Raw genomic sequence first — 15,805 nt, 5'->3', positions numbered from 1 at the left:
CCTGTTAATCCATTTTACCATACATTTCTCCAGTCGCTAACATTATCCAATTTATATATATATATATATATATATATATATATATATATATATATATATATATATATATATATATATATATATATATCTATATATATTATTATATATATATATTATATATATAATAATATATATATATGCAATATTGAATGATGCAATTAATTCTCAGTATCTTTCGACAGCTGATCGTGCTATCATCATCAATGCTCCACTCAAACAGTTTGAGTAAATATATTTTTGGTCTGTAATTTTTCCTCATTCCTAAGTGTTTATTTTTAAAGGGAGGGGTTTTCCCTCTACTAGGGTGTATTGCTCTATCAGCCGTACCACTTGCACATAAAAAAAACCGTTGCAAGTGGTATGGCTAATAGAGCAATATATCGTAGTAGTCCATCCTCAAGAGAAAACGCACTAAATAAAGTAAGGAAAACCTTCCTAATAATAATTATTCCCTTCAGTTCATAAACAAAATAATCGAAACAAGAATTCATAAATATTATAACCAAACAAGATACTAAAAAAAAAACTCCGGAAATTAAACAATATATTACAATTCCTTATGTACAAAATTTATACGAAAATGTAAGAAATGTTCTCTCCAAACCCATCTATCAAGTAGCATTAAAACAGCTCTACGAACCCAACAGGTTGAACCTTGCTAATAATCCATTTCGACTTTTGTATAGTACGCCTGTGTTGGAGTGAACCTGACAAAAATTTATTATGGTTTACAGATTTCAATAATTAACAATTTTTATTGATAATCTTTTTATGGTTTATAGATTTCAATAATTAACAATTTTTGTTGATAATCTTTTTTGAAAGGTATCTATCTCTTGTGCCCACAACATCCATCACTTCATCGCCAGCTTATGTGAGCAAAGCAATAACGTATCAGTCACTCTACAAAACCTACACAAAAACAAAGAATCTTCATTATTGGGACGGAGTAGATGCACGACATTGAGTAATATGAAAGAAATCACACAATATCCTGTGCCGAGACAGATCGTTACAATGGGGAGATCTTCAAGCATTTCAATTGCAGCACTGAAAGAAACCGTCATGTGTGAATACTCGAGCTTTGTTTGATAGTTTTCCGGTTTCGGGAGTGGCTGTTTGAAAGCGAACGGGCATTCCTTTCTATTTGAATTGTCGCTCCCATGTCAACGTATGTGACAAGAGCAGATATTTTTTGTTCATTGAAAAAAACCAAACTTGAGTTAGACTGGATTTTACATACAATACTTTTTACTAGCACCTAAATATATTAGGAGATGTTGAAACGAATCCATTGATCCGAGAGGTATATTGAATATATTGAAAGAATTCAGACAGGTAACCTACTTTGCTGAGCTTTCAATCCGTATATCTAAATATCAAACAGTCTTGAATATATTCTGATGGATATTCGTGAAAATGAATATTAGTGACCCAGACACCTGATCCTGTTGCACAAAATGAACTATAGCTGTTGAAGTTTTGATTACGAAATGAATAATTCGAATGATCTATCGTGAAATGGAAAAGAAAGATAGAAAGCATTTTCACACAAAATAATGAATGACGATTTGTTATCACAAGAAACTGGTGAATATTACTAACAATTTCTTGATATGATAGTCGACATGTTAGATTTAAGTCATCATTCAACTAGTTTGAAGAGCCAAATTGATATAGTTGGATACAACATTCCACAAGGGTCATGGAAAAATTTGATAACGAAAAAATCTACCATTTGCAGATAAATCAAGAATGAAGTTTTTCAAAATGTTATGGAATCATTAGGAAAAATATTTATTTGATGAGGTCAGTCATGTATTGGGTACGAGTACACAAGAATTATTTTCTTCTTTGGTTTTTGTCGGTTATTGTCATACTTGGCAGCTTTGTCCATCTCATTATTGTACCTAATATTTTTTCTAGTACAGAAATGAAAGTTTTCCATTTTTGATTCAATGCTTACTTTGTGAACATTAGTATTCATGCATGAAAACTTTAATATATCCAATCACATAATACGATTGTACTTTTCCATTGACAGCCTGTCTGTCTGCATGAAAACTTTAATATATCCAATCACATAATACGATTGTAGTTTTCCATTAACAGCCTGTCTGAGAATCATCTCGCCTCGATTTTGAACAAAACCCATTTCTATGGGCATGTACCTAAGTTTTTTCTATTGTATTGTATCCTAAATAATCACTACTCTGATCCGTTTATGGAAATCAATAGCTAATAATAATCTTTATTTTCCATTAGACATATACATGTATAGGAATCGTAAAATTTCACACATAAAATCATGAGCATACGCACTATAAATGTACATATATGTGTATATAAATAAATACATATGAATTATGAATAAAATAAGGATACATGAACAAGATCATAAGTAACAACAGATCATGAGTAAAAACGTATCAATCGTAAAAATCCATTTGCAATCGTCATAAATTAAAAGAGAAAAATCTCGGCCAAATTATAAAAATTTTCTTGAACTAAAAAACTCTCTAATGAATTCATCAACGGTGCGTGCCTCCTTTATGTATTTTGGCAGCTTATTACAAATTATTTTCCCCATCACAGATGGCGAGCCTGATGAAATTTTGTAATTGCATTACGAAATATGAAAATTTGATGTTTGCCTCGTATTCACATTATGGACATTTGAGTTCAATGAGAACTTATCTTCATTCTTAAAAGTATATGAAGATAATTAAAAAATATAAAGACTTGCAAGAGTCATAACCCTGAACTGCCTGAATAAACTCCTACAAGAAAAAGTTCTGTTAACTCCAGTATTCGCCAGTATTCGTAAAATCCGTTTCTGTACTATGAATACTTCAGATGTCAATGTAGAGTTACCCCACATGCATATGCCATATCTTAGCCTGTATGTAACCTGTGAGTGATATAAAGAAAGTAGTTGTTGTTTCGCCCAGAAATTCCTCATATTTCCGAATAGATAACACAAGGAATTTGATTTACCAATTAGAAGTCCACAGTATTTCCTCCAATTCAGGCACGAATCGATAGTGACACCTAAAAATTTTGTTTCTTCTGAATTTTCGAGTATTAGGTTGCATGTTCTGACTCGCATATCAGGGCATTGTTTTTGGTGATTGTGGAATCTTATTAATTGCGTTTTATTGGCGTTGAGAAATAAAGAATTCATTCCACATCAATTGGTAATTTTCTGTACCACATTTTTACATTTGTCAGCTAAAACTTCTTCTGACTCGTCGCACACGATCAGTGAAGTATCGTCCGCATACATCGTCACAAAAGTATCTCTCATGACTGTGTCCATTTCATTTATGTACAGCAAAAACAGTACCGGACCTAATACCGATCCTTGTGGCACACCCATGAAAATCTCCGCGTAATCGAAGTGATGTATAAGAGTTGTATTTTCATTGTTATGTGTTATACTCACATACTGTTTTCTGCTTTCTAAAAACGATTGAATCCAATCATATGCTACCCCTCCTATACCATAAGAATACAATTTCGATAAGAGATTTATTTGGTCAACACAATCGAAGGCCCTGCTTAGGTCACAAAAAATGCCTACAGGACATTCTCCTGCTTCTAAATAATGTATCAAACGCTCGACAAAATTAATTACTGCTGTATTCGTAGATTTATGTAATCGAAAACCATGGTGCTGGTCAGTAAGACACTATTCTTACTCAAAAAGTTAATGAGCCTATCCTAGTAAGAATATTCAAATATTTTTGAAAGTTATTGTTACTGATTTATAATTTTTCGATTTTTCTCGGTCCTGCTTTTTATGTATTGGAACTATCTTCCCAATTTTCAATTCTTTCGGAAATGACCCTGTTACAAATGACAGATTGATCAAGTACGTCAGAGGCTGTATTATACTGGTAAGACATTTACTTATGAGGAAAGAAGGAAACTCATCATGACCAGAAGAATGTTTGTTCTTGAGATTTTTTCTCAATAGGGAGAGTAGTTCTTCCGGAATAAAAGGTTCAAGAAATATAGAATGTTGATGAATATTTATGAGTCTCCCTTCGCTTACATTTTCTTCGGTGATAATATTATTCGCTATTTCCTGAGGAGCGTTAATGAAAGAATTATTGAATAGATTTAAAATAGTCGCAAGATCATCATACACGATTTCATTTCGTTTAATCTGAATATTCTCTGATTTTTCTTTTCTGTTTGACAGTTCAGATATTACTTTTCAAACTGCTTTATTAGAATTTGATGAACCCGTTATTCTGTTTTGATAATAATTTCTTTTGGAATTCTTGACCAAAGCTCCTTTTTGGCTTTTTTGTAAGAATCCATCACAGTATCAGGATTTACACAAAGTATGCAGATTCTCAGTTTCATACTGGATATTTTTACTTTATCTGTTACCCATTTCTTATTTGCGGTATTACCAATATTCCAATATTTCGTCAATGGAAAATATAGATTGAAATAATATATAAACGTATTATGGAATGCTTCAAACGCATTATTCATGTTATTGCCTCATAAACATCATTCCACGATTCTCGCTGCATCGCTTCCACAAAATTTTGAGTTGCATGCTCATTAAAGCTTCGCCTTGTTTGTGTTAAACATAAGGTATCCATGGAAAAGTTTGGTAACGAAATTAACGAGACAACACCTGGACTTTTTTGTTGAACCAAAAATTCAAGATTGTACCAGCAAAAATTAATTATTGTAATAGACCGCAGCACTATCATACGAGTTGCTTTATTTGATCAATATAATGTTTCAACGAGCCGCATTGATGGTATAATACTAATGATTCTTCGAAATTGGTTTGTAGAAGTAAAAGAACTGAGTTTGACTTGTGTTCGCACAGGAGTTGAACAGTGGACCAGTTCAGTGGACTAGTCATTCAACGGTGACGAGATAAATAGGGAGTTGAAAAGATAGCTGGCCGACTGGAACACTAAAGTAAGATTTGATTTGGGTTTTTATTGAGCTTTATCAGGCTAGCATGGCGAATCCAGCAAAATTGCAAAAAAATACATTAATTTGAAGCTGAACAGTTGCTAATCAGTTGCCAAAACAACGATTGTGCTGCTCGTGCCGATCCCTAGATATCGCAAATAATGCTATTGTGATATAAAGGTAGCAAGATAACTCAATTAATTATATATTTTTCCTTTGATCTTTACAGAAGATTCAATTACTATTCTGTTGCTAAACCTTGGATACAGCGGAAAATTTTTGAATAATTTTTTAAAAATTTTTTCTGATCTTGCTATCTTGAAAATGGTTTCTCCTGGAATTGAAGATGTTCTGAATTTGTTGCTCACCAAGAGTATACTTGAATACACCTTGAATATCAGCAACAAAATAGCTGAAACCGTTCGGACGATTTAATTTTTTTTTAATTTCCACGTTCTTGCTATCTTGAAACTGGTTTTCCTTAGAATAAAAAGTGTTTCAAATTTATTGCTCACCTCGAATATACTCAAATACAACTCGAGTACTAGCAACAAAATAGTTGAAACCGATCGACCGATTTTTAATTTTTTTTTCTCATTCTTGTTATCTTGAAACTGGTTTTTCTGAGAATTAAAAGTGTTTCAAAGTTGTTGCTCATCAGGAGGATACTCAAATACACCTTGAGTATCAGCAACAACATATTTGAAACCGATCGGCAGATTTTTGTTTTTTTTTTTTTTAATTTTTCACGTTCTTGCTACCTTGAAACTGGTTTTCTTTGAAATGAGGAGTTTTTTGAATTTTTTGCTCATCAGGAGGATACTTGAATACAACTTGAGTATCAGCAACAAAATAGTTGAAACCGATCGGCCAATTTTTTTTTCTTTTTTCTTATTCTTACTATCTTGAAACGGGTTTTCCTGAAAATAAAAACTGTTTCAAAGAGGTTGCTCATCAGGAGGGTACTCAAATACACCTTGAGTATCATTAACAAAACAGTTGAAACCGATCAGCTAATTTTTAATTTTTTTTTTCATTTCCCACGCTTTTGCCATCTTGAAACTGGTTTTCTTTGGAATGAAAAGTGTTTTAAATTTGTTGCTCATCAGGAGGGTACTCAAATACACTCCAAGATTCAGCAACAAAATAGTTGGCTTTGGGGGCCGATTTTAAATATTATTTTAAATTCTCCCTGTTTTTGCTATCTTTTTTCTGGAATACAGAGTATTCTGAATTAGTTGCTTACCAGGAGCATACTCAAATAAAAATTGAAATAAGAATGAATATCGAATTGAAGGTTGAATCAGCACTTGTTAATATACGCTTGTTATTTAAAATGAAAGGATGTCGCTGACAGCAGAAAATTTCTCATCAAAAATTTTTTACTAATCAATGAATTACAAAAGTAATAACAGGTGAATCAACACATTTAAAAATTTTGAAAAAATATCACCGTTCAATTTACAAAAATTGTTTTATTAAAACCGTTAACTCCTGATTAACTTTGTTTTTCACGATTCATACGTTTGATGAAATATAAAGTAAATAATCCCTTCATTCGAAACACTCTTCATTCTAGGAAAAACCAGTTTCAAGGAAGCAAGATCATGGAAAATTGAAAAAAAAAACACATCGGCCGATTGGTTTCAACTATTTTGTTGCTGATACTCAAGGTGTCTGTAAGTTTACTCTTGGTGAGTAACAAATTTAGAACATCTTCAATTCCTGGAAAAACCAGTTTCAAGATAGCAAAATCAGAAAAAATTTAAAAAAAATTATTAAATTTTTTTTCGCTATATCCAATGTTCAGCAACTATATATTGACTGAATCTTCTGTAAAGATCAAAGGAAAAGTATATAACTTATTGAGTTACCTTGCTAACTTTATATCACGATAGCATTATTTGCGATTTCTAGGGATCGGCACGAGCAACAAACTCGTTTTTTTGGCGACTAATTAGCAACTATTCAGCTACAAATTGATGTATTTTTTTTGCAAATTAACTGGATTCGCCATGCTAGCCTGATAGGGCTTTTTCATTGTTGAAAAGTCAATAACAATTGGCCGTATAATTTTTACTAATTAACAAATCAACTTGTTACATATAATTGTTCTGTATCTGTAGAGTAAGGAGGGTGGGTGTACAGCACTTAGGCCACATGTCACCCATTTTACATCCTCCCGAGGAATTGACCTCCTAGGTCATCGTCCATCCTGTCCTCTACATACTGGGAGATATCTCCCAGTATGTAGCACCTTCCATACTAGAAATACTAATATTGATATCTTACAGGTATGTATCCCTTTTTAGGTATTTCAGCAACACTCTTGTGTTTGATGAACATTGGATTATACTGTTTATGAAACTGGTGTTTTCAATATTTTTTCACCCATTCTATTCAAGAGTTTTGACTGAAGAATTTATCTCTGACCTAATATAGTAACTGTTGATTCTACATTTTTGCCACTGCTGTCTTCTTGTGAGTAATCACGGAATCGATGATTCACTCCTATGTTGGATCGGTAGGATAAAGAATTCGAAGCTAAACTGCCCAAAACTGAATTGGAAATGGCAGATGTTTTGAATTTGGAAAAAGAAAATAATTATCATGGGGACTTTTGGGGAGTATCACAAGGAATATGGGAGGTTTTCTGAAGAAACAATCTCCTATCGTGACGACGGTATAAATGTGATTTGGAAACAACGGGATGAAGAAACATTTTATCCAGTGAATGTGACGATGGAATGGTGCCAAAAAAAAGCTGAATTACCATGCTGTATAGGTCAACTCATTTTTTGGATCAGAAAGATGGACCATATTTTTTCATTAGTTCCTTCAGTCATTCTTCTGTCAATTTCATTACCAAAATTCAGAGATAAGGGCCCAAATACACCAAAAGTTTCTACAGCCACAGAATAAAATATGGAGTTTATTTCCAACATTTCGATATTTCTGCTGTTTTGTTTTATAACTGGTTATGGCAGCAGCATCTGCATTTTCAGACGTTCCAACCAAATGACATGGAGCCAATGTGTCTGTACACGTGAAATTCTCAACGACAGCTTTGCCACATTCTCACAGAACAAGGGTCATTCCATCAGGACGTTTGCCATCATTGCGGCTGGTACCTAGTCATTTTAGGATAGAAGGTATCCCACCTGATATGGAGACCCTTTTTATGGATGTCGTTGACTTGATGGTGTCTTGAAAAACGCCCAAAACTCTTTCTTCAGCTCAAACCATGAGTATCTTCCACATTCACGTCACTACCACAAACACATTCATGAGGAGTACAAATATCTAAACCCAAAGTAAGTCCACCGGCTACTCTGAAAGTATCATTATCTGATAGTGTTCACAGAGTAGCAACAGGTAATGCATTCGTCAACCAAGCATCATATCCTTTATTATTGACGGATTTTAGGCAAGCTCTTTCCAAAAACGATGACGAAGATGAAGTTACGGAGTCAAAAGCAATTTTCAGTAAAGGTTCATCCCATGCTTTCTGAAGTGATTTCAGATCTGTAGGCACATGCCTTTTGGTTTGAAAACACCAAAGAGATTCGTCTTCGATGGCTAAATTATCTTTTATATTGGTAAGTATCATTTGCGAAACATTGTTGATGGAAGACATAATTGCTCGTGAAGCCAGCGGTGATGCTGAGCACAGACCCAACCCTCCACGATTCACACGCAATGTTGCTTGAGACCGAGAAATATCGGTGAAACAGCTGTTAGTAACATTTTCAATTATGTTACGTAGGTTACAATCAAACTTATTGAGGTATACTTGACTTTTCCAACGAGGATAGCAACTTAAAGTAAAGAGTAGTTTAGGAATGACTAAAAAATTTTTCAATAAAGAAAAAGGAAGTATGCATTGGCAAATCTTATAAACGGGTGAAAATCAAGTCGAAGGAATCTATTTTGACTGCAAACTTTCACACAAAACTGCCATAGTGAGGGGCGCAAAGTAGTTCGCATTTCGATTTTTTCATTAGTTTTATACCAGAAACAACTTCCATAATGTTGGTAAGAGATTCTGACTGGAAACTCAAATTAGAAATCCATTCATATTCATGGAAGTTGAGTTCAAGACCAATTTGTTTAGACTTGTTAATAATTATCTCCAAATCCTTCAATATAATGTCAACATCATCTCCAATGCATCCGTCTTTCAGATACCAACAGTTGAATTCTAAATTTAGTTTCTATTCAGCTCTGAACTGGTCAGATAGAAAAGTACTGGTCCTAAAGCATCGCCTTGTTGAACACCTCTGTGAGATTCAAAATGTTCACCAAAATTCAAAAAACTTGTAGCATCGGTATATATCTGGCACAGCCTCTTGAGACAGTTGTAACATCAAATTTCTGTCAATCATGTTGAATGTATTTTTAAAATTCAACTTGAGGAAAATTTCTGATAACGAATTTGGATGTTGATGGATATATCGACGTACTGCATGGGCGACCGCTTCGCATCCTCTAGGAGTGCCGGAACCAAATTGAATGGGGCGTCAAATGGACTCAAAGTCTTATTCAATCCGAGAACAATCTAGTTTGGCCACTAATCGGCGAAATGAGATACTGATGGCAATGGGACGTATTCTTCTGTCTTTCTTTTTGAGAGCACAGAGAGATGCACCGTAAAGTATGGGACAAATTACTGGATCAATTTTCCCAGATATTGAGAGATTACAGAGATTTGTCACAGAAGTAAGCAGTTCATCTCTAGAATTGCCAGAACTATAACTAAGAAAGTCATGTATGTGACTTGGGCGAATACCATCTAGTCCTCCAGATGATTCATTGCGGAACGCTCTCAGTGTTGCAAGTATGAGTTGTTCAGGAACTTGAAACGTTGAATTGCTTGTTTGATCAAGCGAAGATTCAGATGCATTTGATATTGAGTCAGCTTGAGGATGTTCAATAATGAGCTTCGACAATATATCATTGTCATAATCAGCGAGAGTATCGTTAGAACTGAGAATCTCAATGGAAAATGAAATATCGCCCTCCTCAACCTTATTTAAAATAATTTTTGAGATATTTCCTTCAAATCGTTTGGAAATCGCTGGCTGAATGACGAATGATTAATTATTCATCGTTCTGATGTTCCTCTTCATCAATGTTGTTAAATATATTTTTATGACTTCAGATGAGACGGATATTAGGAAAATTCTAGCTGATTCTCTTCATAATTTTAGTAGAGTTCTTTGAAGCAGCTAATCTTTTGAACAATGATAATGATGTTCCTTGTCCTGTTTTATTCCAGTCACTGCTGAAATTTTCAATTAATGAATCCTTCGACATCAAAATGCTATTTTCTGAATTTGACATTGATGTTTCCATGATGAATTTTGAGGCCGGTTTTTTTATCTGAATGATTTATGGCAAGTTGTACAAACATTGTCCATGTCGTATGATTGTTTCAGTTCATCATCAGAAGCGAAATTGAATGGGCTGTTTTAATTATATTCTAGTTGGCCTTCAAACTTGATGAAATCTCTTGACGAGAATGGGAGTTATTTAAATGTGATGAAGAAGAATTGCCTATTCTTGAACATTTTGATAAAGTCATGAAAAGCCTCGCGGATCTTCTAAAAACTTTAGAACTGAGTCATCCTCCTGCAGAGTTGAAATCGTAAAAAAAACTCACAAAATTTACGAATGTGAGAATGTTTTGAAAGAAACCGTAGAAAAAAGTTTGCGTCTTTGTTTGTGTCGTTTGAACCAAATCATTTCAGCAAATTAGATGCAAAATATGTCGATTCAAGCACCAAAGTTTACTGCACATCAATGAATCCGAGGTAAAAAAACAGAAATCACAACAGAAAATATACAGGAAAATTCTTCACGGAATATTTAAAAATCTGCGACTTTTTCAACGCAATATGATGAATATGTAGAAGTAATATTATCCACAGCTTCAGTTTATGTTTCCGATAACTTTGGAAAATAGCATGAATGCAGAGCTTTGTTGGATTCCGGATCTCAATCTAATTTCCAACAACCGATGCCTCCATTTCGGTTACGTGTATCAATAAAGTAGTTGCTCAAATTAAACAAAAACATCAATTGATGATAAAATCATCTCATACTGATTTCACATCTCAGTTGATGTGTTTTGTTATATAGACAAAATCGGAGGGAAAATACCTTCACGATCTATTTCTTGTAATGAGTTACGAATTTCTTCAAATTTACATTAATGGGAGCAAGATTATTTTGGAATTTGTTAAATTCATGTTAGGAAATAATCTGCCAGATTTGCAACAACAAGCTGGGTTGGATCATAAGTGGGCAAATGAGATATTGTGAAACAAAAAACACAACTAGTGGGTTTACTTCAAAAAATGATACGATTCAAGAAAAAGCTGAGTTTTGGGAGGTTGTTGGAACCAGCAAAATGAAAGAAACATTTACGCTAGAAGAGAAAGAGTGTGTAAAGCATTTTGTAGAAAATACCTTTCGAAATAGTGATGGTGAATTCGTAGTTTCGATTCAATTCAAAAAATTAGTTCCAAAGTTGGGTAGCTCAAAACAAAGAGCTCTATCTAGTTTCTTTTCATTAAAAAAACGTTTACTAGAGAATGAAAAGTTGAGAACGATATATGTTGACTTTATGGTAGGTGTTGGAGTTCATTTCTTTTATTCAGTTTGAAATTGTTATATTCTGTATAATGATATTTGATGGTTTCTTAATATTTGATAATATGTATGAGTTAGCTGTGACGTTGTTGAAGAAAAATAGATAAGAGTTTGACAGACAAAAATTTTGGATTTTAATTTGGTTTTTCGAGACTGGATATTTACAATTATACCTAATTTAAAGGTAAAGTCAAAACATATGGTTCTTCGAGATTGGATATTTCCAATAATACCTAATTTACAGGAAAAGTCAAAATATATGGTCCTTCGTTGAATATAAAGAACAGCAATTTGGTAATGCTAAGCCAGAATTATGTCTGAATTGAGAACAAGTAAACTACTCACCGAAAAAAGAAAACAAAAAGGCGTAGAAAATAATGCTGAAGCCGATGAGGTGTATGTGCAAATTACTTCTGATAGATCGATGGTAGATCCAAATGACATTGACAAATCTACCCGAGAATCAATGAATGCAGACAGCAAGAAGAATTATTCTGTACATGGTGAACCTCATGAAAGCATGAAAGTCAGTACAAGAAGTACTGGCATCAAAATGCCAAAAGTAATGTGAAATCGAAATTCAGATTAAAAATTAACAACCGGAAATTAAAAATCAGCAAGAGGTTTTAAAAAAACAACAAGAAATCTCAGATTTGGAACTTGCAATGAAATTAGCCGAAATTGAAGACATTGAGTCAGTATCTACTCACCAGGATAAAACTGTATCAGATGGATACGAATCAATGGCATGCTATATTCCTAACATACAAAAGTGGATGACAGAAAGAACTCCGTGGAATAGTGATGACAAAGCAGGATACCAGGAGAAGTAAAATCGACTGGGATGATGACATTTCCGATATCTTGTGCATGAAATGGATAGAATGGATTGACGGTCTAAAAAATATTCATCACTTTAAACTCTCACGACAATGTTGCATGATGAAAAGGGAAAAAAGTACTCTTCAACTTCACATTTTTTGTGATTCTTTTGAGATCGCCTATGCTGCTGTAGGTTACATTCGTTGGGAACAAAACAAAAATGTGAAAGTTTGCTTCGTGATAGCCAAAACTCGAGTATTGCCTCTGAAACTTTCTTCAATACCTTGCCTGAAATTGCAGGCTGCATTGATGGAAGCAAGATTGTGTTCTTATTTGACCAAATCTCTGCAACTCAATATTAACCCATTTGAAACCACTACCAATATTTTCAGAAAAATCTTCAATTTTTTGACATATACATATTTATTCATATATACTAAAAGATCTCTGGGGTTTGAACAAATAAAAATAATAAACTGAACAATATTTTTTTTGAGTTGCGTAAACGCAACATTGGTAACAAATGCATAAAAAATGTCAAAATATTATTCATGATATTTCTTGAAACAGTTCGGATGTAGTGGAATTCTACATTTATTGCACATCGAAACCGTTGTGCTTTTACATAACCTGCATCGTCTTCTCCAGTTCTCTGAATTTTTTTCTATTATATGACCAACATTATCGAGTCTGACAGAAGATGGTAGAGGTGATGTGGAACCACGTCCTCAGAGAGATTGTGCCCTACGTTTGTTGGTACTCATGAGGCTTCGTGCAAGTTCGGACCTGAAATCCAGATGCGAAATGGGCTTATCACTATTTACAAGCCGGTGAAGTTTCCAAGCATTCACCACAGAAGAATCTAACATGTTTATAAACAATGACCACCACCATTTTTTCCCACGAATATTGGTTCGATAGTTTGCGATTGCGTTATCATGTAAATCAACGCCTCCCATATATTTGTTATATCTGGCAATCATGTTAGGTTGGAGAATCAAAGTTTCGCGTTTCTCCTTTCGATTGTACCTTTTCACAGATACAAGAGGCTGCACAGATTCACAATTGGTTGCAACTGTTACCACGGATTTATCATTCCAACGTACTATGCCAATTTCATTCACGTGATAGTAACGGGAATCCATACTACCACGCAGTTTTTTTCCTATAGTTTCATTGTTCTCTATCGGGCATTTCACAATCCTATTCTCGCGTACAGTTCCAGTTACAAAATATCCTTCATTTTTCAAGTGAACTAGTAGCTTATAACTTGCGAAAAAGTTGTCGAAATAAATCTTATGAGCTGATCTAGTTTTTAGCACTTTCAATAGATCAATAACAACCTCTTCACCAAGACCAAATTCTTTTCTGACTTTTTGAGGATTTCTTCCACCATAAGGTATGAATTGGTATAAATATCCATCACTAGAATTTAGGCACCACATTTTGAAACCAAAACGTACCGGTTTTCCCTTCAGGAACATTTTTGCCGAATGACCAGCAAAATAGGGTACCATTTGTTCATCAATCGACAGATGATGTCTGAAAACACCATATTTCAAGTAATTCGCATTCAAAATATCAACTAGTGGTCGAACTTTGGCGAATTTGTCTTCCTTATCCAGCTGACTGTTGTCGGCAAGGTGAATATCTCGCTTCATATCAAGAAATCTGTTTCGAGACATTGCATCTTTCACAAATTGAACTCCTTTATCTTCATCAGAAGACCAGTAGAGTTGTAATTGTGGAAGAATGTGATATCCACTCAAAATCAATATTCCAAAAAATATCTCTAAGTCACCCTGTTCTAACTCAAAATTGGGACGGTTATGATCTCTGGAATATTTGATGGAATTATTTATTATCAACTGCATCACTTCCCCATCAAACATTTGCTTGAAGAAATCTAGTACTGATTTTCCATGAAGTTCCTCAACCATAGATTTTACGTCCCTTTCCTCATTTGAAGTAGCATCAATCTCGTAGTCGACAGGTGTTTTACACCAAATTATATCTTCCATCCCTGCCGCTTTTTTTGGTGGAGGCAAGGTTGCCTCATGAGGCATATTTTCTTCAAATTCGCCATCGTTAGCCACATGCATTATTTCAAACGTCCCTGCTAAATCTACAGGCAAATTTTCTAGTTTACCTGTCACATCCTCGTCGATATTCTCCTCATTCGTAAGATCATCGACTTCGGGTGGTATATAACAAATATCAATATCATTTTTCTCGTTAAGGTCCAGATCCTCAACAATTGCTTCTAATTCTCAAATAGTCAATGGTCTTTTCCAATCGTTATTGTTCATTCTACTCTGAAACAATTATGAATATTCGAAATACGCAAGTAGAGGGGGAAAGACGGGTCTGGACCTCCCCCCAAGGGTATGCCCCCCCAGATACACACCACTGACTGTGACCTTGATTCGTTTTTTTATTCTCTGCCTATGAGTTGACCTTGAGTTGTGTGTAACATGATGAGGTGAAACCCCTTTTTTACTCTCCGCCCATGACTGGCATTGAGATGTGTAATGAGGTGAAACCCCTTTTTTACTCCCCGCCCATGACTGGCATTGAGATTTGTGTGATGTCATGACCGTGAACCGCTTTTTACTGTACAGCTATGATTTGGCCTTGCATGGTCACATGACCTTGGAAATTTCCTAAGCGATTTCGAGCTTCGAACACGTCATATGACCTTGGGAAAAATTTTGAACGATATTACTGATGTATTACCTTGAGTTTGAGTGATATTTAATAAAATGACGTAGATTTACCTTGCATTGGAGTGGGGGGGTTATGCACATATAACATGTGTGTTGTGAATGTTTCTTTTTTGTCCGTATTCTCATCATAATCGTGTGGTATTATATAAAAGATGTATACGTGTAGTGAATGTGGAAATAGTTTCACTCGGAGTGATAACTTGCGTCGTCATCAGCGAGAATCATGTATTCTTGCAAATAATGAAGGACCATCAATGTCGAAGAGGCCTAGGTTAAACGCTCCATTATCTCCAGAAATGCAAACCTGTTTGTGTTGCAATTTGAATATTGCAAGTGATCAGATGAATATTCATCGGAGGACTTTGCAACATAGAACAAATGCATGTATTCAGTATGGGGACGGTGTTAAAATCATACGCACAGCATTCAAGTGTAGAATTGTGAGCTATAGAGTGGATAGTCAAAACCGTCACATTGATTACCCAACATTTTTCAATGAATTGAAGCAAAAAGTTTTTAAACTACTCGAAGAAGTGTTAGTTATCCATAAAAGTGTGAAAGTCAATATGGAGGTGTTTGGACGTTACTATCTTCAAACTAAGGAGAATTTAGAA

At 34.4% G+C, this 15,805-nt stretch overlaps 1 protein-coding gene across 1 annotated transcript in view; it reads right to left on the bottom strand.

Moving 5' to 3' along the window:
• The window catches only part of LOC111513625 (protein O-mannosyl-transferase TMTC1), a gene marked incomplete at its 5' end in the record, with an annotated part of 256,726 nt that overhangs the window by 131,810 nt on the left and 109,111 nt on the right, over positions 1-15,805 (bottom strand). The window lies entirely within an intron of this gene.

This window comes from Leptinotarsa decemlineata, unplaced genomic scaffold (genome assembly GCF_025532065.1).
Source record: "Leptinotarsa decemlineata unplaced genomic scaffold, Ldec_3_MD MMD2_tig00003557_RagTag_RagTag, whole genome shotgun sequence".
In the NCBI taxonomy this organism is placed as follows: Eukaryota; Metazoa; Arthropoda; class Insecta; order Coleoptera; family Chrysomelidae; genus Leptinotarsa; species Leptinotarsa decemlineata.
Note: the sequence above shows the minus strand (reverse complement) of the source record. Positions and strands in the feature narration are given on the sequence as shown.